This window comes from Anolis sagrei, chromosome 7 (genome assembly GCF_037176765.1).
Source record: "Anolis sagrei isolate rAnoSag1 chromosome 7, rAnoSag1.mat, whole genome shotgun sequence".
Classification (NCBI taxonomy): domain Eukaryota; kingdom Metazoa; phylum Chordata; class Lepidosauria; order Squamata; family Dactyloidae; genus Anolis; species Anolis sagrei.
Genome location: NC_090027.1, coordinates 16,937,975 through 16,965,569, shown reverse-complemented (window position 1 = coordinate 16,965,569; position 27,595 = coordinate 16,937,975). Strand labels below are relative to the sequence as shown.

At 43.7% G+C, this 27,595-nt stretch overlaps 1 protein-coding gene across 2 annotated transcripts in view; it reads left to right on the top strand.

The window, feature by feature from the left end:
* The window catches only part of PKNOX2 (PBX/knotted 1 homeobox 2), a 475,342-nt gene that overhangs the window by 107,903 nt on the left and 339,844 nt on the right, over positions 1 to 27,595 (top strand). Inside the window, exon 3 of one of the 2 annotated variants that reach the window (XM_060786949.2) lies at positions 15,953 to 16,021. The exons of the other annotated variant lie outside the window; for it this stretch is intronic. The gene's annotated coding sequence lies outside the window, so the exon portion shown is untranslated. The remainder of the gene's footprint in view (positions 1 to 15,952; positions 16,022 to 27,595) is intronic. 2 annotated transcript variants of the gene reach the window in all.

The following is a 27,595-nucleotide window of genomic DNA, read 5'->3' as shown; positions in this document are numbered from 1 at the left end:
TGGGAAAATGGAAGGAAAAAGGAAGACGGGCCGACCAAGGGCAAGATGCATGGATGGTAACCTTGAAGTGACTGGCTTGACCTTGAAGGAGCTGGGGGTGGTGACGGCCAACAGGGAGCTCTGGCGTCGGCTGGTCCATGAGGTCACAAAGAGTTGGAAGTGACTGAACAAATAAACAACAAAGGTTTTGGCTTCCAACTCATTATTTCCAAATACTAACATTCTGGATTTCTAATCCATAATAAATGGGAAGGGGTCTTTTACTGCTGCCCACCCCCTTTCAAATACCAAAATGCCTGCATGATGGAATTGCCATTTTAATAGAAGCTCTGTTTATTTATTTGGGGACAGAGACACTCTCCTAGCAATTATTCATACTTAGGATTCAGATTTGTTATCACCTTGTTATCAGTGGAGTGAAATCCTTCTGAGCTTTGGGGAGCACCAAAGTTCACTTCTTCTAATACCATCTTGTAGATAATGCCTGTAATCTGAACCATTCCACAATGCAGTTGCAGGTATTGAGGATCATAGCCTCAAGCGGGCTCATTCTTGGGGAAGCAGGATGCCATTTTAGATTAAGTGCAGCAGTCCTGTGTGCGTCTATCTGAGAGTCAAGGCCCACTGAACAGAATGGGACATTCTTCTGAGTGGACAGGTGGGTAAGAAATAATAATACTAATTATTATACACATAGAAGCCCCCGGTGGCGCAATGGGTTAAAGCACTGAGCTGCTGAACTTACTAACCGAAAGGTCAGCGGTTCAAATCCAGGGAGCAGGGTAAGCTTCCACTGTTAGCCACAGCTTCTGCCAACCTAGCAGTTCAAAAACATGCGAATGTGAGTAGATCAATAGGTACTGCTTCACTGGGAAGGTAACGGCACCCCCTGTAGCTGACCACATGACCTTGGAGGCATCTATGGAGAATTCTGGCTCTTCGGCTTAGAAATGGAGATGAACACCTTTTCCCAGAGTTGGACACGACTAGACTTAATGTTCAGGGGAAACCTTTATGTTTACTTATACACATAATATACTGTCGATATCTAATTTGTCACTTGGGAGGAACCAGGGGGCGTTTTTGCATTTTCCAGTAGTAATAGCCTTGGAGACTTGTGAGTAAAAAGTGACTTAGGCCAGATCTACAGTGCCATATGATCCAGTTTCTGATCCCAGAGTATCTGCTTTGAACTGGAACATATGGCAGCGTAGACCCATATAATCTAGGATCAGATTTTAGGTTATATGGCAGTGTAGATCCAGCCTTAGTGCGTTCCCACTCTTCACTGCAATACTAGAAGTAACCTGCTGTGAAGTGATCAGAATAATATTAGTGATCATAATAATATTGGGGCTGTGATGGCGCAATGGGTTAAACTCTTGTGCTGCTGAACTGCTGAACTGAAGGTTGGCAGCTCAAATCCACAGGATGGGTGAGCTCTTGTTGTTAGCCCCAGCTCCTGCCAACCTAGCAGTTCAAAAACTTGCAAATGTAAGTAGATAAATAGGTATCGCTTCAACAGGAGAGGCATAAGATGCACCAAACAGTCACATCAGTCACATGAGGAGGTGACAACGCAGACTCCTCAGCATGGAAATGGAGAACAACATCTCACCCAGAGCCAGAGATGAGTGCCGCCTGCAAGCCAAAAATGAAAGGAGAAGCCTCACAGCCAACCTCCAGGGCTTCCCAGTTCTCAGTGTCTTTGCCACAGTTTTTGAGGTTGGCTTTAAGCCCATCTTTAAATCTTTTTTCCTGTCCACCAACATTATATTTCCCGTTCTTGAGTTGGGAATATAGTAACTGCTTTGGGAGACGATGATTGGCATTTGGACAATGTGGCAAATGCAGTGGAGTTGATGGCATAGGAGTATTGCTTCAGTGCTGGTGGTCTTTGCTTCTTCCAATATGCTGACATTTGTCCACCTGTCTTTCCAAGAGATTTGCAGGATTTTTCAGAGGCAACGCTGATGGAATTGTTCCAGGAGTTGAGTGTGACGTCTGTAGGCAGTCCACGTTTCGCAGGCATAGAGCAGCGTTGGGAGGACAATAGCTTTAGAAACAAGCACCTTGGTATCCCTATGGATGTCCCTGTCGTCAAATACTGCTTCATTTGGAGCTCTGGCGGTGTTGTATTTCAGTGTCATGACTTTTGTGGCAAGGTGGCTACCAAGGTAGCGGAAATAGTAGCTGTTCTCTACAGTGATAAAATCATTTTCTTCACTCCTCAAAGGGTGCTTTTTGTTTTGTTATAAGATTCTCAGGAATGTTTATCATTATCACCATAACCCTCTGCATAAATTAATGTTACCTTTAGTTGAAGTACCAGGTTAAGAGGTGTTTCTTATCAAGAAAGAGGGAAAAATCAGCCTGCCATCTGTGTGCCAGCTATCACATTTTTGAGTAATGCTAGACAATTATTTTTCCGCAAAGTTGGAATCAGTTTGAGAGACTATTCAGAGCTTCCTATATGGTCATTCTACTTTTGGTAAACTATTTCTGGGTGAAGCGGGAGAATTGTGCCCTTCTTTCTCACTTACTTTACTAAAAGGAAGAAAGTATAGTGCAATAACAGCTACGGAATATGTGCAATGATTGTTGGATCGGCCCCGGATTACACTTGTGGGTAATGTAATTTTAATAGTGAATGCAATGTTTTTAATGTGCATTAATGTTAATTTTAAATTTTAACTTAAATGTATTTTAACTGTATGTTGTCCAAAGGCTTTTTTTTGTCGTGTCAGGAGCGACCTGAGAAACTGCAAGTCGCTTCTCGTGTGAGAGAATTGGCCATCTGCAAGGACGTTGCCCAAAGGACGCCCAGATGATTTTTGATGTTTTATCATCCTTGTGGGAGGCTTCTCTCATGTCCCCGCATGAGGAGCTGGAGCTGATAGAGGGAGCTCATCCGCCTCTCCCTGAATTTGAACCTGTGACCTGTCGGTCTTCAGTCCTGCCGGCACAGGGGTTTAACCCACTGCGCCACTGGGGGCTCCTTTCCAAAGGCATTGTATGTAAAACTGCCTTGAGCCCTCTTCGGCATAGGGAAAGGTGGGGTATAAATAGGGTAAATAAATAAAAATAAATAAAGTATGTGGATACACCGGGAAATGTCTGGGGCATCTGTTTCTTACAGAATCTCAATGAGCTTTAAATGTGTGACTAGCCCCCTATTCTCCATCCATAACTCACTATGTATATGCAAATACCGGGATTTCAAAATCCTGCAAAAATCCAAAATCTGAAAAACTCTGGGCCCAAGCATATCATATTTTGATTTTGTTAGGACATGCAAAAATCAGTTGGTGAGTGTGTTAACTGAAAATGCAAAGCACAAAGTTAATTGGTTGGGCCACGCCCAGAGAGCTAGCTGAGCCTGGGAGTTTTGGCAACAGTTACATTTTTAGGCTTGAGCTGTGCAGGTGCTTGCAGAGAGAGATAGTTCTTGCTTCATGAGCTGCTGGAAGGAGATTTTCCTCATGGACACTTAAAGACCGTTTGAATCTTTCTGAAAGGACATTGTGTGAATCAATTGAACTGTTCACATAATTCTATATATGTTGTTCTGCATTACAAGGAGTAACCTACTTGTTCTTTAGTGATCTCTGTGTGGCAGATTTTCTTTCTCTGGAAAGACAATGTATGGACTGATAAAATGTGAACTATGTGTGGTTTTCATTACACCACAGATTTCACTTTTGATTTCTGCCAATTTCTTCAACTTGTTTGTCTTTAAGAATGTTTTTATAAGTCCAAGGGCTATAGAATACATCAGACGTCATCTGTGACATGTCTCCCAAAAACAGTGGTTCTTAACTTGTGGTTCTTGCCCCTCTGAATTTCAGAAGATTTGTAGACTGGGTGCAAAAACCCTTGGTTTCTTCCTCTTGGGTCTCTGTCCACACAGCTATATAAAATCCTATATTGTCTGCATTGAACTGGATTATTTGGCAGTGTGGACCCAGATAATCCATTTCAAAGCAGATATTGTGGATTATCAACCTTGATATTCTGGGTTAATCTGGTGGCATAGTGGGTTAAACCGCTGAGCTGCTGAACTTGCTAACCAAAAGGTTGCAGGTTTGAATCCGGGGAGTGGCGTGAGACCCTGCTGTCAGTCCCAGCTTCTGCCAACCTGGCAGTTCGAAAACATATAAATGTGAGTAGTTCAATTGGTAACGCTCCAGCGGGAAGGTAATGGTGCTCCATGCAGTCATGCTAGCCACATGACTTGGGGGTGTCAACGGGCAACACCGGCTCTTTGGCTTAGAAATGGAGATGAGCACCAGAAACCCAGAGCTGTCAGGGGAAAACCTTTACCTGTGGCTGTGTGGAAGGGCCCTAAATGAACACAGTTTCCTTCCAATTAGTTTGAGTTTTGTGTTTTCTCCAAGGAGGAGGTTTATGTGTCATATTTTCAAAGGTTAAGAACCACTGCTTTAAAGAACTTTAGTATGTGAAGCAAGCAGAGCAATCATTCAATGCAGTCCATAATTGGTGATGATGCTGCACTCAATCTATCCTCTTTATTAATGTACTAATTTGATGTAACCACATGGAAACCCATAGCAGTTAACCTTATATTAGGGCTGACTTTCCCTCTTACTACACATCTGCATTTCATAAGTGTCCCAGAGAGGCAGGTTCTGTTCCTCTCGGTGCCAAATACTGAAGTAGTGCATCCAAAATAACATGCAGTTGGATCATACTTTGGCCTTGCAAAAAGGCTTTCTTCCCGGCTCTCGCCCACCATTCTCTCTCCAGATTTGCCTGCCAAGGAGTTAGGTTTCCAGGCTACATACCAATGGCTCCCTTGCACGATGTTTGTTAAAGGGCCAGAGAAGCTCTGATGAAGATCTCATGCTCTATTCCTGGCTCTTTCCCCCCCTGTGTTGCCTCTGGACTGGATCTTGCGGGTGTTACTACAGCTGTGCATGTCGGTAATGATCCTTACACTAAATGTTTCCGGTCTGCTGTGTTCCCCGGAGGATCTTGTGAGCTTCAGCTGAACAAGGTCTCCTTTATGAGTGATTTAACGTGTTGTATGCAATCTGCATGGATGGTATGCATGAGGGGGGAAGGAGAGGAGCTGCCGTTGGTGTCACGTTATTTTATTAGAATTTCGAAGCCGATATTAAGTGGACATGATTTTTTCCTACGGACCATTAATTTTGTTTTATTGCTGGCCTGATGGCCATTATCCCTTCTTGCCAATACATCCCTCCATTAGGCTTGTACAATTAGCAAAATATGAGCTGTTGAAGGCGTTGCTTTAAACAATGGGTCACTGAGAAGTAGGACTGGGAGTGCGCGCGGGACGGCTTTATAGGGGCATTTTGTGGCCGTGGGAGATAGGCATTGGATGCTGTTACGTGGCGGTGGGAGGAGAAAAGATTGGTGTCCCTCGCAGATCAAGTGCTGCCTCTCATCAAATGTTTTGTATCTGGGATAGATGAGCAAAAGCCCAAAATAAACACCATGCCAGTGCAGTGTCCATAATAACAACTGTGCACTGTACAATTGTCCTGATTCACAGTTTTTCCTCTGGAAATCTTTTCTCTGTGTATTTACAAGAGCAAATACAAGCACTGCTTTCATATGGGTAGGGCTAGTATTTTGATACTCTTGCCTGAGTACTTATTGATACCTGCACACTTTCCATAGGATTAAAACAAGTGCATCTGCAAACAAGTGTACATGAAAGATAAGAGGCACTAACACAGAGGAAGCATTGCATTTTGTGAGCCGGAGAGGAAGGAATGCCAAAGTGCTGCTTTTCATATTACATCTTTATTGCATTTCAGTACTTGCATTTTATTTATTTTTTCCAGTTAATCTAGCAATCATTTTTAAAATGACCTTTATCTAGCCCAGGCATGGGCAAACTTCGGCCCTTCAGGTGTTTTGGACTTCAACTCCCACAATTCCTAACAGCTTCGGGTCGCTTCCTTTACATCCTGTATAGACTACTGCTATGCTCTCTACGTGGGGTTGCCTTTGAAGACTGTCCAGAAGCTTCAACTGGTCCAACGGACGGCAGCCAGGTTGCTAACTGGAGTGGCTCTCAGGGAGCGTACAACCCCCCTGTTGCGCCAGCTCCACTGGTTGCCAGTCTACTACCGGGCACAATTCAAAGTGCTGGCATTGGCCTATAAAGCCCTAAACGATTCTGGCCCAACTTACCTGTTCGAACGCATCTCCCCTTATTTATTTATTTATTTCGGGTACTTCTACCCCGCCCTTCTCAACCCCCGAGGGGGGACTCAGGGCAGCTTACAGAAAGGCACAATTTGATGCCTGCCCAACATACACATAACGTATAAAACCATAGTTAAAACAATTATCACAGTTAAAAACAATCAGTATATAACACATCAATAAAACTATTCTCATGCTCAGTGTTCGTCTTTCAGAGTTCCATAATTCCATTCCATTAGTCAATTCCTGTCCCTTATCAAAGTCCTTTCTTTATCTGCCAGATTGTCTGAATGCCTGGTCCCAAATCCATGTTTTCAGTTTTTTTCCTGAAGGAAATGAGGGATGTCGCTGATCTAATTTCCCCGGGGAGTGAATTCCACAGGTGGGGTGCCACCACTGAGAAGGCCCTGCTTCTCGTCCCCGCCAATCTCACTTGTGATAGAGGCGGGGTCGAGAGCAGGGCCTCCCCAGAAGATCTTAAGATTCCGGGGTGGGATGTAGAGGGAGATCCGTTCGTACAGATACACTGGGCCAGAACCGTATAGGGTTTTGAACCTGCAAGGACTTTAAGTTCATCTGGAGAGGCCCTGCTCTCGGTCCCGCCATCATCACAAGCATGATTGGCAGGGACGAGAGACAGGGCCTTCTCAGTGGTGGCCCCTCGGCTATGGAACTCCCTTCCTATGGAGATTACATCGGCTTCTTCGCTTTTAGCATTTCGCAAAAAACTCAAGACATGGCTATTTGAGCAGGCGTTTGGGAATACTGAGTAACAGAACATAAAAACGAAACAATTACAAGATGGGATTGGACATTGTTTTAATTAGTATTTATTGAATTATGTTTTATTACAGCTGTTATGTTTTTATCGATGTTAATGTTTTTATATTGAAATTGTATTTTTGATGGCATTGAATTTTGCCTTGTAAACCACCTCGAGTCACCGGAAGGCTGAGAGGGGCGGTATACAAATACATTAAATAAATAAATAAATAAATAAATAACATTTACCACTTAAGCGACTGAGGCTGTTAGGAATTGTGGGAGTTGAAGTCCAAAACACCTGGAGGGCCAAAGTACGCCCATGCCTGATCTAGCCAAATATATGTGCTAAACCAGCATTTCTCATGGGAGTTCTGTGTGCCAAGTTTGGTTCAATTCCATTGTTGGTGGAGTTCAGAATGCTCTTTGATTGTAGGTTAACTATAAATCCCAGCAACCACAACTCCTAAATGACAAAATCAATCCCCCAACCCCACCAGTATTCAAATTATTTATTCATTTATTTATGTAGTTTATTTTTTATAATTTATCTGTAAATCGCCGAGAGCATTCTCGGATGGAGGGCGATTAATAAGTTATTAAATGATGATGATGATGATTTATTTCAAACAGCCAGCAGCAATTCAGTGCCCCCCCCCCCCCCACAAAACATAGTAAAACACAACAATTACAAAATATGTAAAAATATTAGATTAAAATTAAATTAAAATCCATTTAAATAGTATTCACTGTTAACCATATATAAATCCAAAATTTTGCAACCAATGACTTGGTCCCAAGCCTGTCCATAGTCTGTTCTCCATCACTGTTCTGTCTCCCAGGAGTATGGGTTTTGCATTACCTTTAAGTTGCTGGAAACAGACTCTCCTTGTGTTTCTCCCAGGCTGCTGCAGCCTCTGCAAGGCCTAAAAAGTTAGCAGCCAGAAGCAGGAAAGCCAGGCAGTCTGCAATGATTGGCCAAAGAGTAGCTCTTTGGGCCTGCCCCTGCTTCCAGGGTAGAAGCAGCCATTTTGGAGGTCTCCCTGCCCTTCAGTCTTAGGAGGAATCCATGATGTGCTGTTGGCAGACAGGTACCTCCGAAGATACCATTGTAAAAACAATTGAGTTTAATTGAGTCATAGATAGGGAACAATTGAATATAGATAGAGTTTATTAATATAGATGGAGTTATTACTCATTGACTGTTTGTAACATTGATAAGCGGAGCCAAGTCTACCAGGACTTTGTGAATAAATACCCTGTTTGATGTTTCAAACTTGAAGTGGACTCAGTTATTCAAGAAAGCGCAATCTGCCTAAAGAAAGACCCCAGCAGTTTTGTTCAGACATAGATAGCAGCACGTCAAAGTTTTATTTTAAAGCGTCTGGGCGTAACGGCACAATCACATTGTCATCATTGTCAGCCTGCTACCCAAATGCCTGGTCCCACAACCATGTTTTCAACTTCTTCCCGAAGGAAATGAGAGATGCAGTTGCCCTAATTTCGCTGGGGAGCAAGTTTCACAAGCAAGGGGCCATTGTCTCTCGTCCCTGCCAAGCATGTTTGCAATGGAGGCGGGATCGAGAGCAGGGCCTCCCCGGAAGATCATAAGCTCCGAGGCGGGATGTAGAGGGAGATACATTTGGACAAGTAAGCTGGGCCGGAACCGTATGAGGTTTATAAGTCAAGACCAGCACTTTGAATTGTGCTCGGATATGTTGGCATAGAATCATAGAATCAAAGAGTTGGAAGAGACCTCATGGACCATCCAGTCCAACCCCTTTCCGCCAAGAAGCAGGAATATTGCATTCAAATCACCCCTGACAAATGGCCATCCAGCCTCTGTTTAAAAGCTTCCAAAGAAGGAGCCTCCACCACACTCCGGGGCAGAGAGTTCCACTGCTGAACGGCTCTCACAGTCAGGAAGTTCTTTCTCATGTTCAGATGGAATCTCCTCTCTTGTAGTTTGAAGCCATTGTTCTGCGTCCTAGTCTCCAGGGAAGCAGAAAACAAGCTTGCTCCCTCCTCCGTGTGGCTTCCTCTCACATATTTATACATGACTATCATATCTCCTCTCAGTCTTCTCTTCTTCAGGCTAAACGTGCCCAGCTCCTTAAGCCGCTCCTCATAGGGCTTGTTCTCCAGACCCTTGATCATTTTAGTCGCCCTCCTCTGGACACATTCCAGCTTGTCAATATCTCTCTTTATTTTATTTATTTATTTATTTATTTATTATTTAAACTTATATGCCGCCACTCCCCTGGGGCTCGGCTTACAAGAATAGCTAAAATCTAACAAAGTTTAAAAGCCAGTTAAAACAATTTAAAAACAACAGTATCAAACATTAAAAGCCTGTCGGAACAGGTATTGAATTGTGGTGCCCAGAATTGGACACAATATTCCAGGTGTGGTCTAACCAAAGCGGAATAGAGGGGTTGCATGACTTCCCTAGATCTAGACACTATGATGCAGGCCAAATTGATGCAGGCCAAAATTGATGCAGGCCAAAATCCCATTGGCTTTTTTTGCCGGCACATCACATTGTTGGCTCATGTTTAACTTGTTGTCCACAAGGTCTCCAAGATCCTTTTCACACGTACTGCCCTCGAGCCAGACGTCCCATATCTGGTATTTGCGCCAAATTTGGTCCAGTGAATGAAAATACATGCTGCATATCAGATATTTACATTACGATTCATAATAATAGCAAAGTTAGTTATGAAGTGGCAACGAAAATCATATTAAGATTGGGGGTCACCACAATATGAGGAACTGTATTAAGGGGTTGAAGCATTAGGAAGGTTGAGGACCATTGTGCTAATAATGTCTAGTGGTGCTCAGTGGACCGTAAGGATGTGTTGGTCAGTTGAGAAAGGTTTTAGTAAAGGAATGCTACAGTATATCTGAGCTAAAGAAAGGGCAAAGTTATATAGATAATTATTTACTAAACCTCTTGGAGCTCCTACAGATCCCAAAGACAGGGATGCCAAGTGGTAATTCAAACAAATGGAAAGTGCATTGAAGCAAAACCAAAGTCTGTATTAATAGTGCATTTATATCCAGGTTTGCTTTAAATCACACCACCTTGAATGAAGAAACCTTCAAGCTGCTAATCACCGCCTATGTTGATTGATCAATCAGTTGAATATCTTGAGTACAAGGCAATCAGGCCTTAGACACAGCCATTCACCCCATCTCCTGCAACTTTACTTCATACTTGGCATTCAGTTTGCAGAAAATCTACCCTATGATTAAAGCTTTCTTGTAAACACAGATTCAATATGATCCTTTCTAGACAGATACTTTGTAAGGCTATAAAACTGAGTAATGCGTACTGCGGCTGGACAAGTGGGGTAGCATTCTGCTTTGTCACCATCCAGGGAGTGAAATGACTGCCAAAAATGTCAACTTCATGCCTCAGAAGAAGCTAGAAGTCTAAATATGGTACAAAAAAACAAACAGATTATTGTTGTTGTGTGGCTTTGAGTCATTTCTGTGTTGTGCCGACCCTAAGGCAAACATAGAGCTTTCTTGATTTGTTCAGAGAGCCTTTGCCTTCTTCTGAGGCTGAGAGTGTGACTTGCCCAAGGGCACACAGAGGGTTTCCATGGTTGAGCCCTAATCATCCAGAACTACATCACACTGGCTCTCTGAATAACAGCTACGGGCTGTTTAACATTGAAAAATCCTGCTTTTCAAAACTAGATGTGGACTTCCACCAGTGTCTTTTGGGCACGAAGAGGAATTCCATTTTTGTACCAGCTCTGCAACATGTTGCTACTGTAGAGGAATTCCAGAAGCAATTCAACATCATCCTGTTGTTGTTTGTTGTTCAACAACAACAAGATTATATTATGGTCCGAAAACCTTTATTGCTGCATAAATGTACAACATATGAAAGGTTGTTGTCGTCAAAGGCTTTCATGACTGGAATCACTGGGTTGTTGTAGGTTTTTTGGGCTATATAGCCATATTCTAGAAGCATTCTCTCCTGACGTTTTGCCTGCATCTACGGCAAGCATCCTCAGAGTTTGTGAGGTCTCAGAGGTTGTGAAACCTCACAACCTCTGAGGATGCTTGCCGTAGTTGTAGGCGAAACGTCAGGAGAGAATGCTTCTAGAATATGGCCATATAGCCTGGAAAACCTACAACAACCCAGTTATTGTTGTTTCAAAAAAGGAAATTTGATTTCTGGAGAGTTCCAAGGCCTCCAGAAGAGCCCTGGGCTGCACTTTGCCCACATTTGGTCTAGCACAGTGGTTCTCAACCTTCCTAATGCCGCGACCCCTTAATAAAGTTCCCCATGTTATGCTGACCCCCAACCATAAAATTATTATCATTGCTACTTCATAACTGTCATTTTGCTACTGTTATGAATCGTGATGTAATTATTCATATTTATAGTATTTTTACAATGCTTATGTGTTGTCATTCTATAGCCCACCTCAAGCCATGAGGAGAGGTGGGTAAGAAAAACATTATTGTTGTTGTTGTTGTTATTATTATTATTATTATTATTATTATTATTATTATTATTATGCAAGCAGCTTGCAGTTTCTCAAGTTGCTCCTGACAAACACACACACACAAAAAGAGCAGTGGTTCTCAAACTTCCTAATTTTGCAACCCCTTAATACAGTTCCTCATGTTGTGGTGACCTCCAATCATAAAATTATTTTCATTGCTACTTCATAACTGTCATTTTGTTACTGTTATGAATCGTGATGTAAATATCTGATATGCAGGATGTATTTTTATTCACTGGATCAAATTTGAGACAAATACCTGATATGCTCAAATTGGAATACTGGTGCGATTAGGGGAAGATTGATTTTATTTATTTATTTATTTATTTACAGTTCTTATATTCCGCCCTTCTCACCCCGCAGGGGACTCAGGGCGGATTACAGTAAATACATATATGGCAAACATTCAATGCCAGTTTGACAGACAACAAATACAGACAAATACACCAAGGCTATTTAACTTTTTTTTTTTCTGGCCACCGGGGGAGCTGCTGCTTTTCATCATCCATCAACGACACCGATGAAGTTCTTCCGCATTCCACATTCCCCGGAGTTTTCTTTATGGCCTCATAAATTAGTTAAATTTAGCCTCCCACACAAGGTGGTGCCTTATTTTCCTACTTGACAGATGCAACTGTCTTTCGGGTTGCAAAGGTCGACAACGGGCTACACAATGGCTGGACACCCACTCCAGCCCGGGCTGGCCTCGAACTCATGACCTTTTTGGTCAGAGTGATCTTAATGCAGCTGACACTCAGCCAGCTGAGATTTTGTCATTTAGGAATTGTAGCTGCTGGGATTTATAGTTAACCTACATTCAAAGAGCAAGGTTCTGTGGGTTTTTTCGGGCTATAGAGCCATGTTCTAGAGGCATTTCTCCTGACGTTTCGCCTGCATCTATGGCAAGCATCCTCAGAGGTTGTGAGGTTGTCACCTCACAACCTCTGAGGATGCTTGCCATAGATGCAGGCGAAACGTCAGGAGAAATGCCTCTAGAATATGGCTCTATAACCCGAAAAAACCCACAAGAACCTAATGATTCCAGCCATGAAAGCCTTCGACAATAAATTATTCAAAGAGCATTCTGAACCCCACCAATGATGGAATTGAAGCAAACTTGGCACACAGAACTCCCATGACCAACAGAAAAAACTGGAAGGGTTTGGTGGCCATTGACTTTGAGTTTGGGAATTATAGTTCACCCACATCCAGAGAGCACTGTGGACTCAAACAATGATGGATCTGGACCAAACTTGGCATGGATACTCAATATTCCCAAATGGGAACACTGATGGAGTTTGGGAAAATAGACCTTGACATTTGGGAGTTGTAGTTGCAGGGATTTTTAGTTCACTTATAATCAAAGAGCATTCTGAACCCCACCAACGATAGAATTGGGCCAAACTTCCCACACAGAACCCCCATGACCAACAGAAAATACCATGTTTTCTGATGGTCTTTGGCAACCCCTATGACACCCCCTCGTGACCCCCCCCCCCAGGGATCCTGAACCCCAAGGTTGTTGTTGTTCATTCGTTCAGTCGTCTCCAACTCTTCGTGACCTCATGGACCAGTCCACGCCAGAGCTCCCTGTCGGCTGTCACCACCCCCAGCTCCTTCAAGGTCAGTCCAGTCACTTCAAGGATGCCATCCATCCATCTTGCCCTTGGTCAGCCCCTCTTCCATTTACCCCAAGGTAAATGAGATTTCCTTCCATCACTCAGAGGAGAGAAGGAGAAGGAACAGACCCTGTGATTCAAGATCATGCTCCGACATCTGAGATCCTTAGTGTCCACCATATTGTCCTTTGCCGCAGTCAGCAAAATATCCAAGACTTATTCCTGTTTCACATGCATGAAAGTTTTGATACAGGCCAAAACTGAGTGAACTTCCTTGCCTAGAGATTGCATTATTTGTCCATAATAGAAAACAGAGCTACCTGAATGTCAGGTTTTCACACAGCTCCGTCTTCGCATTCTGTTCACTCCCTTTTATTGGCTCTTCATTTAATGGTAGAAACCTCCTAATCTCAAGGTATAAATGGTATAAAACCCATCCATGTTAAAGTCAGCCATAAAAGAAAATTCCACTCTTGCAAGTGCAGCTGTAAAACTAGTTTAACTTTCAAAGCTATTGGGACATGAAATGAAACATGAAATGTAAGGACCAGATCCACTTTGTTCTTACAATCGCCCCATGTTTCTTTTCATCGGCTGTAATTTTGTGATGAAATTCTCTTTCTTGTAAATTGAGAGAGGGGGTTACAATTGGATTTCAGATTCTTCCTTCACTCTCCCAATTTGACTATTCAGATTGGTGGAATGAAAAGAGCTGGGGGAAGAGGATTCACTTTCGCCCATTCACCTCTAGGCAAGCTCCACAAATGTAAGAGCAGTTGGTATTTGCTAGATTGGTACTGGACTAAAAATAGGGTACCCTCAAGCAACAGGCTAACTTAGGAGGTTGCATGGCACAGATTCCATTTTCCAACAGTACACAATGGACACTGGATCTCAGGATGAATTGACAAGGGAGAACTATTAGGACTATCCTCCTAGCACTTACCACCTACTATTCAGGGTGCCAGCTCTGTCTGGGATCTTAGTCTTTTATTCATGTTATTAATTGTCATCAAGTGAGATTCAACCCATAACAACCCTATGAATAAAAGACCTCTGATACTCTGTGGTGGTGCAGCGGGTCAAACCACTGAGCTGCTGAACTTGCTGACCAAAAGATTGACGGTTCGAATCCAGGGAGTGGGGTGAGTTCTTGCTGGTAGCCCCTGCTTCTGCCAACCTAGCAGTTCGAAAACATGCAAATGTGAATAGATCAATATGTACTGCTTCTGTGGGAAGGTAACAGTGCTCGATGCAGTCATGCTGGCCACATGACCTTGGAGGTGTCTACAGACACTGTTGGCTCTTCATCTTAGAAATGGAGATGAGCACCACCTCCCAGAATTGGACACAACTAGACTTAATGTCAGAGGAGCCCCCAGTGGCACAGTGGGTTAAAGCGCTGGGCTGCTGAGCTTGTTGACTGAAAAGTCGCAGGTTCAAATCCGGGGAGCGGCGTGAGCTTCCGCTGTTATCTCCAGCTTCTGCCAACCTAGCAGTTCAAAAACATGCAAATGTGAGTAGATCAATAGGTATCGCTCCGGTGGGAAGGTAAGGGCGCTCCATGCAGTCATGCTGGCCACATGACCTTGGAGGTGTCTATGAACAATGCTAGCTCTTCGGCTTAGAAATGGAGATGAGCACCACACACCATAGTTGGACACGACTAAATGTAATGTCAGGGGAAAACCTTTACCTTTTACCTTTAGACTTAATGTCAGGGGAAACCTTTACCTTTACCTTACTCCGTGTTATTAATATTCCTGCCAATATTGTGCAAACTCAAGGTTGTGGCTTCCTTTATTGAGTCAGTGCGTCTGTAATGTGTTTTCCTTGATTCCTGCTGCCTTCAATTTAACCAACTTTTATAGAGTTGCTATAAGTTGAAGTCGGAGAAGCCATGGTGGTGCAATGGGTTAAACCTTTGTGCATGCTGAACTGCTGACCTGAAGGCCAGCAGTTCGAATCCGCAAGACAGGGTAAGCTCCCATGTGTCAGTTCCAGCTTCCCATGTGGGATATGAGAGAAACCTTCCACAGGATGGTAATACATCTGGGCATCCCCTGGGCAATGTCTCTGCAGAGGGCCAATTCTCTCACATCAGTTAATAATAACAACAAAATGTTAGGTTCTTGTGGGTTTTTTCGGGCTATAGGGCCATGTTCTAGAGGCATTTCTCCTGACATTTCGCCTGCATCTATGGCAAGCATCCTCAGAGGTAGTGAGGTCTGTTGGAATTGGGCAAAACAGCAGAGAGGAAACAACCAGGCACATCTTAACACCCCTCAACAGGGGATTTTCCCAGGCTCAGCCAGGCCTTCAAATGCTAATGAAGGTGGTCAGTTGAAACATTCACACCTAGCTCCAGCAGGGAAGAGCTCCTTGCCCCACCCCAGCCATTCCACAGATATATAAACCCATTGTCCCAATTCCAACAGACCTCACTACCTCTGAGGATGCTTGCCATAGATGCAGGCGAAATGTCAGGAGAAATGCCTCTAGAACATGGCCCTATAGCCCGAAAAAACCCACAAGAACCTAGCGATTCCAGCCATGAAAGCCTTCAACAACAAAATGTTGTTTCATTGTATTCTCAAATTGCAGTAACCTCATTTTAGAGGTTTTGGCTTCTGGGAGCAGTTCAGTCTTGATCTGTTCTAGGACCCATTTGTTTGTTTCTTGGCAGTCCATGATATCTGCAGAACTATCCTTCAGCACCACATTTTGAGTTTGATTTTCTTCTTAGCTTCCTCACTGTCCAGTGTTCCCATCCATACACAGACTTTGGAAATACTATGGCATGGATAATTCTTTTCTTACATTGTGTATTTCTTATATTACTAGGCACCTTCTGGAATAGGATCTTGAAGTGTCTGCCTTCCAAGCCAAATTGTTCACCGGGAGTTCCAAAATGTGAGTTTTGCGGTAGTTTATATTGTCTTGGACTGTTGCTAGAAATGAAATTTCATGTTCAAATTATGGTATTGTTTTGCTTTTTTGCACCAAGCCATATATTTATGGGGCACTTGACAATGAAGGCGTTGGTGTTTCTGAAACGGAGAAAAATGGCTTTCCCTCTGCTCTGACACGGACTAAAATATGAATCTGTTTTCCATCTCATAACCAAGGCATCTTACTGCCTGAGGCAGAGCAGCAAATATGGCGCCCTTCCCTTCTGAAGTCAAGGATACAGTACCCAAGGCCAGCTATTTTATTTTGACATTGAAGCTAGAAAATCCCACAGGTACTCTGCTTAGCAAAGAAAATAAATGACACCTTGCTGGTGTTTCTTCACCATTAAAATATGCTCCCGGAGCAGCCAAGCTCCAGATGTTGTTGAAACACAACTTCCAGCAACCCTCATTATGCTGGCTAGGGCTTCTCCCAGAGCCTTCGTGGGAAAAGTGTTGCAGCTCTTGAAGCTGGCAAGTCTAGAAACGAAGACAGTCGAGCTTGCATACTGATCGGGCCCATCTCTCCAATTCTGCAGGGTTTGGGTTTCATTTTAATCATACTTCATCTCCTAAACCAATTTGTGTGTATATATGATTAACTGTGATCTGAAGATATCATCCCTCCTTGCAAAAATAGATTGAGATGAGTATTTGAATAAATCATAAGAACAACTAACCTGATACCCCATAACATCATGCAGTTGGCTGCGCAAGGAATGTGCTCATCCTTGACCCTGCATAACTCACCACGTTCAGGGCTTGCTTACAGAACCGGTGATTAAAAGTTCCCACTTTGTAGACTTGCTTCACACAAGCAGCCTGTTTTCTCCCACCAGTTCTTCTTGATCTGGCCCACTTTGCAGCCTTTAGGATCCCTTCAGCCATCTATATTTATTACCATGCCTATAGGAAGTGGGGCTACCCTTGAAGATGGCCCGGAAACTCCAATTGGTCCAATGCTCGGCTGCCAGATTAATAACGGGGGTGAATTACAGGCAGCAATCAACCCCCCTGTTTAAGGAGCTCCACTGCCAAGATTGTGCAAACTCAAGGTTGTGGCTTCCTTTATTGAGTCAGTGCTTCTGTAATGTGTTTTCCTTGATTCCTGCTGCCTTCCATTTAATTTAACCAACTTTTATAGAGTTGCTATAAGTTAAAGTCAGAGAAGCCACGGTGGTGCAATGGGTTAAACCTTTCAGTGCCAGGAGATTTGAATTCCTTTTCTTGCACTACTAGTTTCCATGAATCTATTTAAGCCATGCATTTGGCAATCAGGTAGCTTCCCCAGGTTGCAGTCATAGATCCAGTAACCTTTCAATCATCGCTAGAGCCTTTAGGCCCGCCCCTTTCCCCAGGGTTTTGGAGGGAAAGGAGGGCTTTTGTTCAGTCTCACTGTTTGAAGCCTAACAGCAGGACGTGTGGGATTCTCTTTCCCACCTGCACAAAAGCGTCATTTCTCACAGCTTTGCTGGGGGAAAAAAGGAAAGATTCCACAGCTTTTGCTGGGGAAATACAGCCAGCCTTTGTTGGAGCAACAGGACAGTTCCCACAGCCTTCGTGGAGAAACTAAAGGACACCTTTTCAGCTTGGCAGATCTACAGGGACCACTTAGGCTATCCATAAAACAGCTTGGAGCTGGGAGTAGGGTCCTCACGCCAGCAAGGTAAAGAGAGATTGCCCAGGGAAGGGTCAAAAGATTTCCCTAAGGAAAGAAAAGAACGGTTTACCACCAGTTGCCTGCCCCCTTGTTGACAGATTGAGGAAGCTACCCATTTTCCAAAGTTATAAAGTGTTTAATTCATTTGTTTGAAAATTTAAGCCCAAATAAAGAACTTTGTTGAATCTATCTTGGGCTTCAATAGAACTTTGTGTTGGGAAGTCTAAAGGGCCCTTCAGCTGAGGCACCCCGGCATCCCATTGGGCATACAGAAGGCACGTTGTGATGATTCTTACCTCGTAGGCCAAAGTAGGAGCCTGAGATGTCAGTAAGCAGGCCTCCATTTTGGGAGTGTAAGCGAGGGAGGCAGACATCTTGGGAGTGTAAGAGTAGAAGAGGGGAGGAGCTGGAGATCTCTCTGGATTGGTTAGGGCAGATGGGAGGAGTTGAGCCCTGAGAGGGAAAAAGTGTCAACTTGGCAGAAAGAGAGGAGATTGATTTTTGGCTTTGAAGAAAGAGGGTGGTTTTGGGAACAGAGAAGAGAGGTGGATGTTTGGTGAGCTAAGATTTGTCTGTCAGAGGGCATTTGTGATAGGCGATTCTACATTATTTGGCCAGGAGGGTCAGAGTAGACGCCTCGGTGCTTGTGTGGGATTTTTTTTACACAAGTGGTTTGCTCTCTGGGGTCAGAGTAGTTTAGCTTTTAGAAGACTCTGTTTAGAGTGTAGCTATTTGCTCTGGGGACAACCTGGTTAAGTTTGTCTGGGGAACTCACTGCTACTGTGTCAGGGTAGAGTGAGGAGTCTTACTCATTTTTAAGTCAAGTAACTTGTTTAAGTAACCATTCAGAATATTGTGCCCCAGAAACCATTCAAACTTGTGCCCTCATTAATGAAGATAGTTGATTGTTTATATTATATCAATAAACATTTTATCTAGTTCAACTTTTGAATAAGCCTCAGTAGCGATTCATTTTGTGAGAATAATTCCAGTGGTTTTAAACATCTTTACATCACAGTCATTTCAGGGAGCCAAAGGGAGAGCTGGTGGGCAGGAAAGAGTTTACCTCAGGGAACCATTCTTTAATAGTCCCAAATTACTTTGGGTGGTGGCAGCAACTCTACCAGAGTATACTCGTTACCTCAACATACATCTAAATGCCAAGAAGCATAGTTTATCAAATTGGTGTCCAGCGGCGAGATTTATTTTGAGATATCAGACCATGATCTTTAAAGTGGTGTACAGCTGTGGGATTAATAATCTATAATCCTTTAGAGCGGTGCCAAGGTATAATATAGGATCCTTTATATCTGTTGACAAGATATATTATGATTTTTTAAACATGTCCTGTAAACAGACATTATTTCAGGCCCAGCATGCGACAGCACACTTTGTGCATGCTGAACTGCTGACTCTTTGGCTTAAAATGGAGAGGAGCACTCACCCCCAGAGGTGGACACGACTAGACTTAATATCAAGGGGAAACCTTTACCTTTACATGAAATGATATTGTTGTTGGGATGATAAACTGGAAACTATGGGTCTAGCTTTCCTGTCGCTGGAAAGGATAAATAGCTGCTACAAGGGCGATATGTAGTTACTTTGCATGTATATGCGCATATGCTTCTAAAATGAGAAGGAGATGGAAATGAAGCAAGCATCATAACAGCACTGAAGGCAGCTGACCAATTGCATTTCTGCCTTGCAATAATGTGATGGAGACTGGATGCTTGTCAAAGCCATTCTGTAGTTGTGCTGGTACGGCTGTACCAAGAGCTCCAACTTTATTTTCTTTCTGTTATCTGTTTTGCAGTCATAGGGCAGGCTTCCTGTCCATCATAATTAAGCTTTGGTTCCGCCCCTTGTTCTGGGCTCTGGGAGGGAAATGAGCCATTTTGGGGCAGTCTCACACAAGGTAGCTAAGCTATAGGATGTAGACCAGCTCGTCCTGTAGAAAAGCTTCCTTTTTCAATAACCATCCAGGGAAAAGGGAGCATCCAGAGAAAAATAACTATCCAGGGAAAAAGGAGCATCCAGGGAAAAATAACATCCGGGGAAAATAGAAACAGAAATTCCAGGAGAAAGGTTCCAAAAGCTCTGGCTGGGAGCTCATAGCCTCTCAGCCTCACAGCATCAGAGGGAACAGCCCTGAAATTTCTAAGAATTCTCGAAGGGAGAGCAACATTACAGATCCACGGAACTCCAGCTGAAATATCTTCAAGCCTCAGCTGGTAGGTCTACTCGATACCCAGATGCATTTGGAGTCGGTAGTAGGTTCCACACCGATGAGGCATAGATAGAAAGCAGCCTGGAAGAAGTTAAAAGGGGTTTTTGCTACAGAGAAAGTTTAGTTAATCAAAGTCAGGTACCAGTCCATTGAGGACTAGACTAAGAAAGCCTTGAAGTGTTGTTTGAACCATTGAAGATTTGTTGTTTGTTCCATAATAAAGACTTCGTTGCATCATTAAAGACTCTAAAGACCATTGCTTCAGAAAAATCCCTGAGAACCTCTCTTTGAGGCGCCCCTGGTTTCCCGCTGGGCTTAAAGTATACGTCCTATAGAAAAGTACAGCTGTTACAGGCCCAGCGCGCGACAGAACAGTAGTCATCTCCCAAACAGACCCCCATAAATGCTTGCTGATTAAGCATTGCAGGCTGCGTCGCATCTTTGACTCAGAAGGGGTGGCCAGTTTTCTCAAACCCTGTCACTTCTGGATCTGGGCCAGGGATATCTTGAATGCCAGCAGAATGGTAACACTTTCCTGCACTTCTTGCTCAGTTCTGCAGGCTGATGAGTTGTATGACAGAAGACCTAATGCATCTCTGGAGAAAATCCTTTCTTGTTTCTTCTTCCTCCTTGGAGGCATCGATAACCATTCTGTTTGCATGTGTTTCCTCCTGTTCTTTCCCTCCCCCCACTCCCTGTTATTGATCTGGGAAAAGTGAGCACACATTTCTCTCAAAGCATTGAAAACCAGGCTCCCTTTGAAAAGAGCAACTCCATGAGACCAGCCTGCTGTTGGCAGGCACTCTTCCTTTGGCTTTCTGCGATTGACTCAGCCCTGACTATGACCCTTCCATTATCTCCGCAGCCCACAGATGCCAAAGGTCAGGGTGGCCTTAAAGATGGCCAGAAAGACTTTTCAGATCAATCAAGTGCAGCGTAGGGAGCAAATGTAATGAGAAACACCTTTCCTAAATTTGGGAGCATTGTGTTAATTGAGTTTTGTATTCCGTTGTCCATGGGGTTTTTTTTAAGGGAAATAATTCCTTTAGATTTGCATCTGCATTCACCAAGCCATTCTGCATTCATATAGCTGTGTATAGCTGTGCTGACATTCCTTGGTTTATATTTTTGATATATATATAAACCAAAGAATGGGATTTTGACCTGCATAAATGGGAGTATAGTGGACGTGTTCATTTTATTTCCAATGAGCTGCATATTTTTTCAAAGATGCTGGTGCCTCATTTCCACATCACAACACAAATGTGTGTGTGTTTTAAACGTTTTCCCAACATACTGCACTTTGCTGTAAATTTTGGTGTACACCAAGGTTTGAGTGGACGTTTGTATGAAATTTTCCTTAATGCAGGCATTTACTGATTATATATTTATAATTATATATTTACACTAGCTGTCCCCTGCCACGCGTTGCTGTGGCCCAATCTGTTGATCTGGAAAATAAAGTAATGAGAAAGTGTTGGTTTCTAATATATGTAATGTCTTTATGCTTGTGGGTAAACAGTATTTCTTGCTGTTTCTTTGTCAGTGTTGATGTAGAGCAGTGGTTCTCAACCTTCCTAATGCCGCAACCCCTTAATACAGTTCTTCATGTTTGGGGTGACCCCCAAACATAACATTATTTTCATTGCTACTTCATAACTGTAATTTTGCTACTGTTATGAATTGTAATGTAAATATCTGATATGCAGGATGTATTTTCATTCACTGGACCAAATTTGGCACAAATACCCAATATGCCCAAATTTGAATACTTGTGGGGTTGGGGGGGGGGGGTGATTGTGTCATTTAGGAGTTGTAGCTGCTGGGATATATTATAGTGAACCTACAATGAAAGAGCATTCTGAACTCTGTCAACGATGGAATTGAACCAATCTTGGCACACAGAACTCCCCTGACCAACAGAAAATACTGGAAGGATCTGGTAGGTATTGACCTTGAGTTTGGGAGTTGTAGTTCACCTACGTCCAAGGAGCACTGTGGACTCAAACAATGATGGATCTGGACCAAACGTAGCATGAATACTTAATATGCCCAAATGTGAACACTGGTGGAGTTTGGGGAAAATATACCTTGACATTTGGGAGTTGTAGTTGGTAGGATTTATAGTTCACCTATAGTCAAGGAGCACTGTGAACCCCCGCCAACAATATAATTGGCCCAAACTTCCCACACAGAACCCCCATGACCAACTGAAAATACTGTGTTTCCTGATGGTCTTTGGCGACCCCTCTGACACCCCCTCACGACCCCTCCAGGGGTCCCGACCCCCAGGTTGAGAACCACTGATGTAGAGATTGTCTGGTTTGCACACACTGGAACATGCAACATATCATTGTCCATCTTTAAGGGTCCCTTTCAAATCTATGATACTATATCTCTGTGTGTGTGAATCATATACATCTATCTGTATGTATGTATGTATGGCTGGATGGCTCTTTGTCAGGAGGGCTTTGATTACGTTTTCTTGCCCTGATGAAGGAGTTGGATTGGATGGCCTTAAGTATTTTCTGTTGGTCATGGGAGTTCTGTGTGGGAAGTTTGCCCCAGTTCTATCGTTTGTGGGGTTCAGGATGCTCTTTGATTGTAGGTGAATTGTGAATCCCAGTGACTAAAACTCCCAAATGTCAAGGTCTATTTCCCCCAAACTCCATCTGTATTCATATTTGGGCGTATTGAGTGCTTGTGCCAAATTTGGTCCAGATCCATCATTGTTTGAGTCCACAGTGCTCTCTGGATGGAGATGAACTACAACTCCCAAACTCAAGATCAATGCCCACCAAACCCTTCCAGTATTTTCTGTTGGTCATGGGAGAACAGTGTGCCAAGTTTGGTTCAATTCCATCATTGATGGAGTTCAGAATGCTCTTTGATTGTAGGTGAACTATAAATCCCAGCAACGACAACTCCCAAATGACAAAATCATATATTTTTTTTGAGTAATGGTCACTCCTTGTGTTGTGAGACTTTTCTTGCAAAATTTGGTGTGATTTCACTCATTGGTTCTTTTGTTTTTAAGGTACTCATTACGCAGAGAGCATTTATATATATATAGATTACATCTTTGCTTCATCTTTTTTTTTTTCACTGATGCAATTGATACTGATTTTTAGCTATCATGCGGCTGCTAAAAAAGCCAATGGGATTTTGGCCTGCATCAATAGGAGTCTAGTGTCTAGATCCAGAGAAGTTATGCTACCTCTCTATTCTGCCTTGGTCTGACCACACCTGAAATACTGTGTCCAATTCTGGGCACCACAATTGAAGAGAGATATCGATGCAAAGCTAGAATGTGTCCAGAGGAGGGGGACTAAAATGATCAAGGGTCTGGAGAACAGGCTCTGTGAGGGGCGGCTTAAAGAGCTGGGCATGTTTAGCCTGAAGAAGAGAAGGCTGAGAGGAGACATGATGAGAGCCATGTATAAATATGTGAGGGGAAGTCATAGGAAGGAGGGAGCAAGCTTGTTTTCTTCTGCCCTGGAGACTAGGATGTGGAACAATGGCTTCAAACTAACAGGAAATGAGATTCCACCTGAACATTAGGAAGAACCTGTGTGAGAGCTGTTCAGCAGTGGAACTCTCTGCCTCAGAGTGTGATGGAGGCTCCTTCTTTGGAAGCTTTTAAAGAGAGGCTGGATGGCCATCTGTCGGGGGTGATTTGAATGCAATTTTCCTGCTTCTTGGCAGGGAGTTGCACTGGATGGCCCATGAGGTCTCTAGCGACTCTATTATTCTATGGTTCTGTGAATGTTCCCACCTGTGGAACTCGCTCCCCAGTAAAATTAGTTCATCTACATCCCTCCTTTCCTTTAGAAAGAAGTTGAAAACATGGTTGTGGGACCAGGCTTTTGGGTAACAGGCTGACAATGACAATGATGACAACGCTATAGAAAATGGATAATGGACAAGTTTCTGATTGAGTCACTGGTCACAGAATTCGTTTCAGATAAGGCCAGCCAGTAATATTTAAAACAGATCTTAATTTGAATTGTTTTAACGTTTTTATATCTATTTAATTATTTTATTTTATTACTAGCTGTCTTCTGCCACGCCTTACTGTGACCCAGTCTGTGTATATGTGTTTTGTGTGTGTATATATTTGTGTATATGTATATATGTGTGTGTGTTTGCATGTATATATATGTGTGCGTGTGCGGTTTTGTGCATGCGTAGTAATGTATTTTTGGTTTGGGGGGTTTTAAGTCTCTTCTGATGAGTTTTTCAGTGTTTTTATGAGTGATGGTCACTCGTTGGCCTGATAGGTGTTTGGTGTCCAAATTTGGTGTCAATTCCTCCCAGTGGTGTTTGAGTTATTTTAATCCCACAAACAAACATTACATTTTTATTTATATAGATGTTATATGTGGGGGCATCGGATTGTTGCCGACTGTAAGGCACCCTGAGTCCCCCTCTGGGGGTTGAGAAGGAACATGAGGAAGAACTTCCTGACTGTGAGAGCCGTTCAGCAGTGGAACTCTCTGCCCCGCAGTGTGGTGGAGGCTCCTTCTTTGGAAGCTTTTAAACAGAGGCTGGATGGCCATCTGTCAGGGGTGATTTGAATGCAATATTCCTGCTTCTTGGCAGGGGGTTGGACTGGATGGCCCATGAGGTCTCTTCCAACTCTTTGATTCTATGATTCTATGATTCTAAGGGCAGGGTTATTTATTTATTGTGTCAGGAGCAAACCAAACAGTTGTATTGCATTTTTTAACAAACAAACAAACAAAACACAAAGTTTGTCAGCTTGGTAGTTGATTAAATGTCCTTTGAACAGTATCTGGCCACTTGGAGTGCCTCTGGTGTTGCTGCAAGAAGGTCCTCCATTGAGCATGTGGCGCGGCTCAGGTTGCATTGCAGCAGGTGGTCTGTAGTTTGCTCTTCTCCACACTTGCATTTCGTGGATTCCACTTTGTAGCCCCATTTCTGGAGGTTGGCTCTGCATCTCGTGGTGCTAGAGCGCAGTATGTTCAGCGCCATCCAAGTCGCCTAGTTTTCTGTGTGCCCAGGAGGGAGAGACTCATTTGGTATCAGCCATTTATTTATTTACTTATTTACTTATTTACTTTATTTATATACCGCTTTTCTCAGCCCTCAGGCGACTCAAAGTGGTGAACAACATCGATACAAAACATCATGAGACAAGTATAGGGCAATTAAAAACAATTGTAACATAAATCATTAAACATCAGTATAACAATCATTAGCGCCTCAACAGTAAAATCAGAATCCAGTCTCATCATGCATTATTCCGTATTCCTATGTTCAATTACACTGTTTAATCAAATGCTTGTTTGAACAGCCAGGTCTTCACTTTCCTCCAAAACGCCAGCAGGGGGGGGGGATCTGATATCTGCAGGCAGGACATTCCACAGCCGAGGGGCCACCACTGAGAAGGCCCTGACTCTCATCCCCGCCAAGCGTGCCTGTGATGCAGGCGGGACAGAGAGCCGGGCCTCCCCAGATGATCTTAGTGTCCTAGCCGGTTCATAGGAGGAGGTGCGTTCGGAGAGGTAAGTAGGACCAGAACCGTTTAGGGCTTTATAGTCTAACGCCAGCACTTTGAATTGTGCCCGGTAGCAAACTGGCAGCCAGTGGAGCTGGCGCAACAGAGGAGTAGTATGCTCCCTGAGTGCCGCTCCTGTTAGCCACCTGGCTGCCGAACGCTGGACCATTTGAAGCTTCCGAGCAGTCTTCAAAGGCAACCCCACGTAGAGAGCGTTGCAGTAGTCTATACGGGATGTAACCAGAGTGTGGACTACTGTGGCCAAGTCAGACTTCCCAAGGTACGGGCATAGCTGGGGTTCTGAGTTTGAGCCTGCCACTTTTGGACTCTCGCTTGCTGAGCGAGTGTCTCTGTAGATCTTAGATCTTAGAAAACTATTTCTTGATTTAAGTCGTTGACGTGCTGAAATAAATAAAATAAAAATAAATGTCAGCATAGCTATACACTTCCAAATATAGCTGGGAAAGGTGAATAATTCGACTTCTAAGGGAGTTGAAAGGAAGAAGGATAATGTATTGAAAATCCTATGGAAATCCTAGGCAGGTAGGGAGTCACCTGTGTTGAAGCCTATCAATCAGTTACCTGTTTAGGGTTTCTTTTATGAGAAAAAAAAATAGAGAGGAATAAAAGGTGAGAGTGGAACAAGTGGCTTAAAAGGCTAGGTCTGTTTCCCCCCTGGTCTCCCAATCCCAGTGGATTCACTTTAGGTAACAGCAGGTAAGCAGTTTTCATCTGTTCTTGTGCCGCTACTGCTTTGATAAGGTGACGGCAGGGACTGTGGGAGTAGAAGTGACAGAGTGTCATGTTGGCAAATGATGCGGCTATCAGTCTGCCTCGTGTGCATAATATGATCCCTTTCCCTCCCCACCCCTCGGAGTCCCTGCATTGAAATTTAAAACCACTAAGACAAAGCCATTCTGGCTGACGTTGAAACGCGTGTCACAGTTGAACAGCAGGAGAGCCCAAGGGCTACAAAGTGACTGCCTGCATTTTTCTTTCCTTTCTCCTTTTGGTTTTGTCACATGATTGATTCCTCAGTTGCTTTAACACCTCTTAAGCTTCCCAGAGGGTTTCCCTTTTTGATCCTGAAAGCATGCACATCTTTCTTAACGATAAGCCCGTGCTGTCTGGTTTCCCCGAGCCATGCAGAATCCTTTGCTTCACATCTCCTTCTGAAAGGCAGCTCTTCTCATTGCTCAATGTAAGGAAAGGGGTGGCAGGATGGGGATCTCACTGTGAGGACTCATCTACACTTAATGAGCCACCCGTGGCACCCCTGTGCCGGCAGGACTGAAGACCGACAGGTCACAGGTTCGAATCTGGGAGAGCGTGGGTGAGCTCCCTCTATCACAGCGTTTCTCAACCTGGGGGTCGGGACCCCGGGGGGGGGGGGGGGGGTTGCGAGGGAGTGTCAGAGGGTCACCAAAGACCATCAGAAAACACAGTATATAGTGTATATATTTATGTATATACTAGCCATCCCCTGTCACGTGTTGCTGTGGCCCACATGGGGGTTCTATGTAGGAGGTTTGGCCCAATTCTATAGTTGGTGGGGTTCAGAATGCTCTGTGATTGTAAGTGAACTATAAATCCCAGCAACTACAACTCCTAAATGTCAAGATTCTATTTTCCCCAAACTCCACCAGTGTTCACATTTGGGCATATTGAGTATTCGTGTAGAGTTTGGCCCAGATCCATCACTGTTTGAGTCGACAGTGATCTCTGGATGTAGGTGAACTACAACTCCAAAACCAAAGAACACTACACAACCAAAACCCTACCAGTATTTTCTGTTGGTCATGGGAGAACTGTGTGCCAAGTTTGGTTCAGTCCATTGTTGGGTGGGGTTCAGAATGCTCTTTGATTGCAGGTGAACTAAAAATCCCAGCAACTACAACTCCCAAAGGATCGCCGCCTTGTCGGCAAAGGATCGCCGCCTTGTCGGGGCGCTGGAGCTTGAGCACCTCAATGATGTCATGAGCGAAACCGTGAAGGGACACCCAAGACGGGACGGTTGTGGCAGAGAGGTCAGACCAAGCGTGATCCCTGGGGAAGGCAATGGCAAACCACTCCAGTATCCTTGCCAAGAAAACTAAATGGACCAGTACAACCAGAGATATGTCGGGAT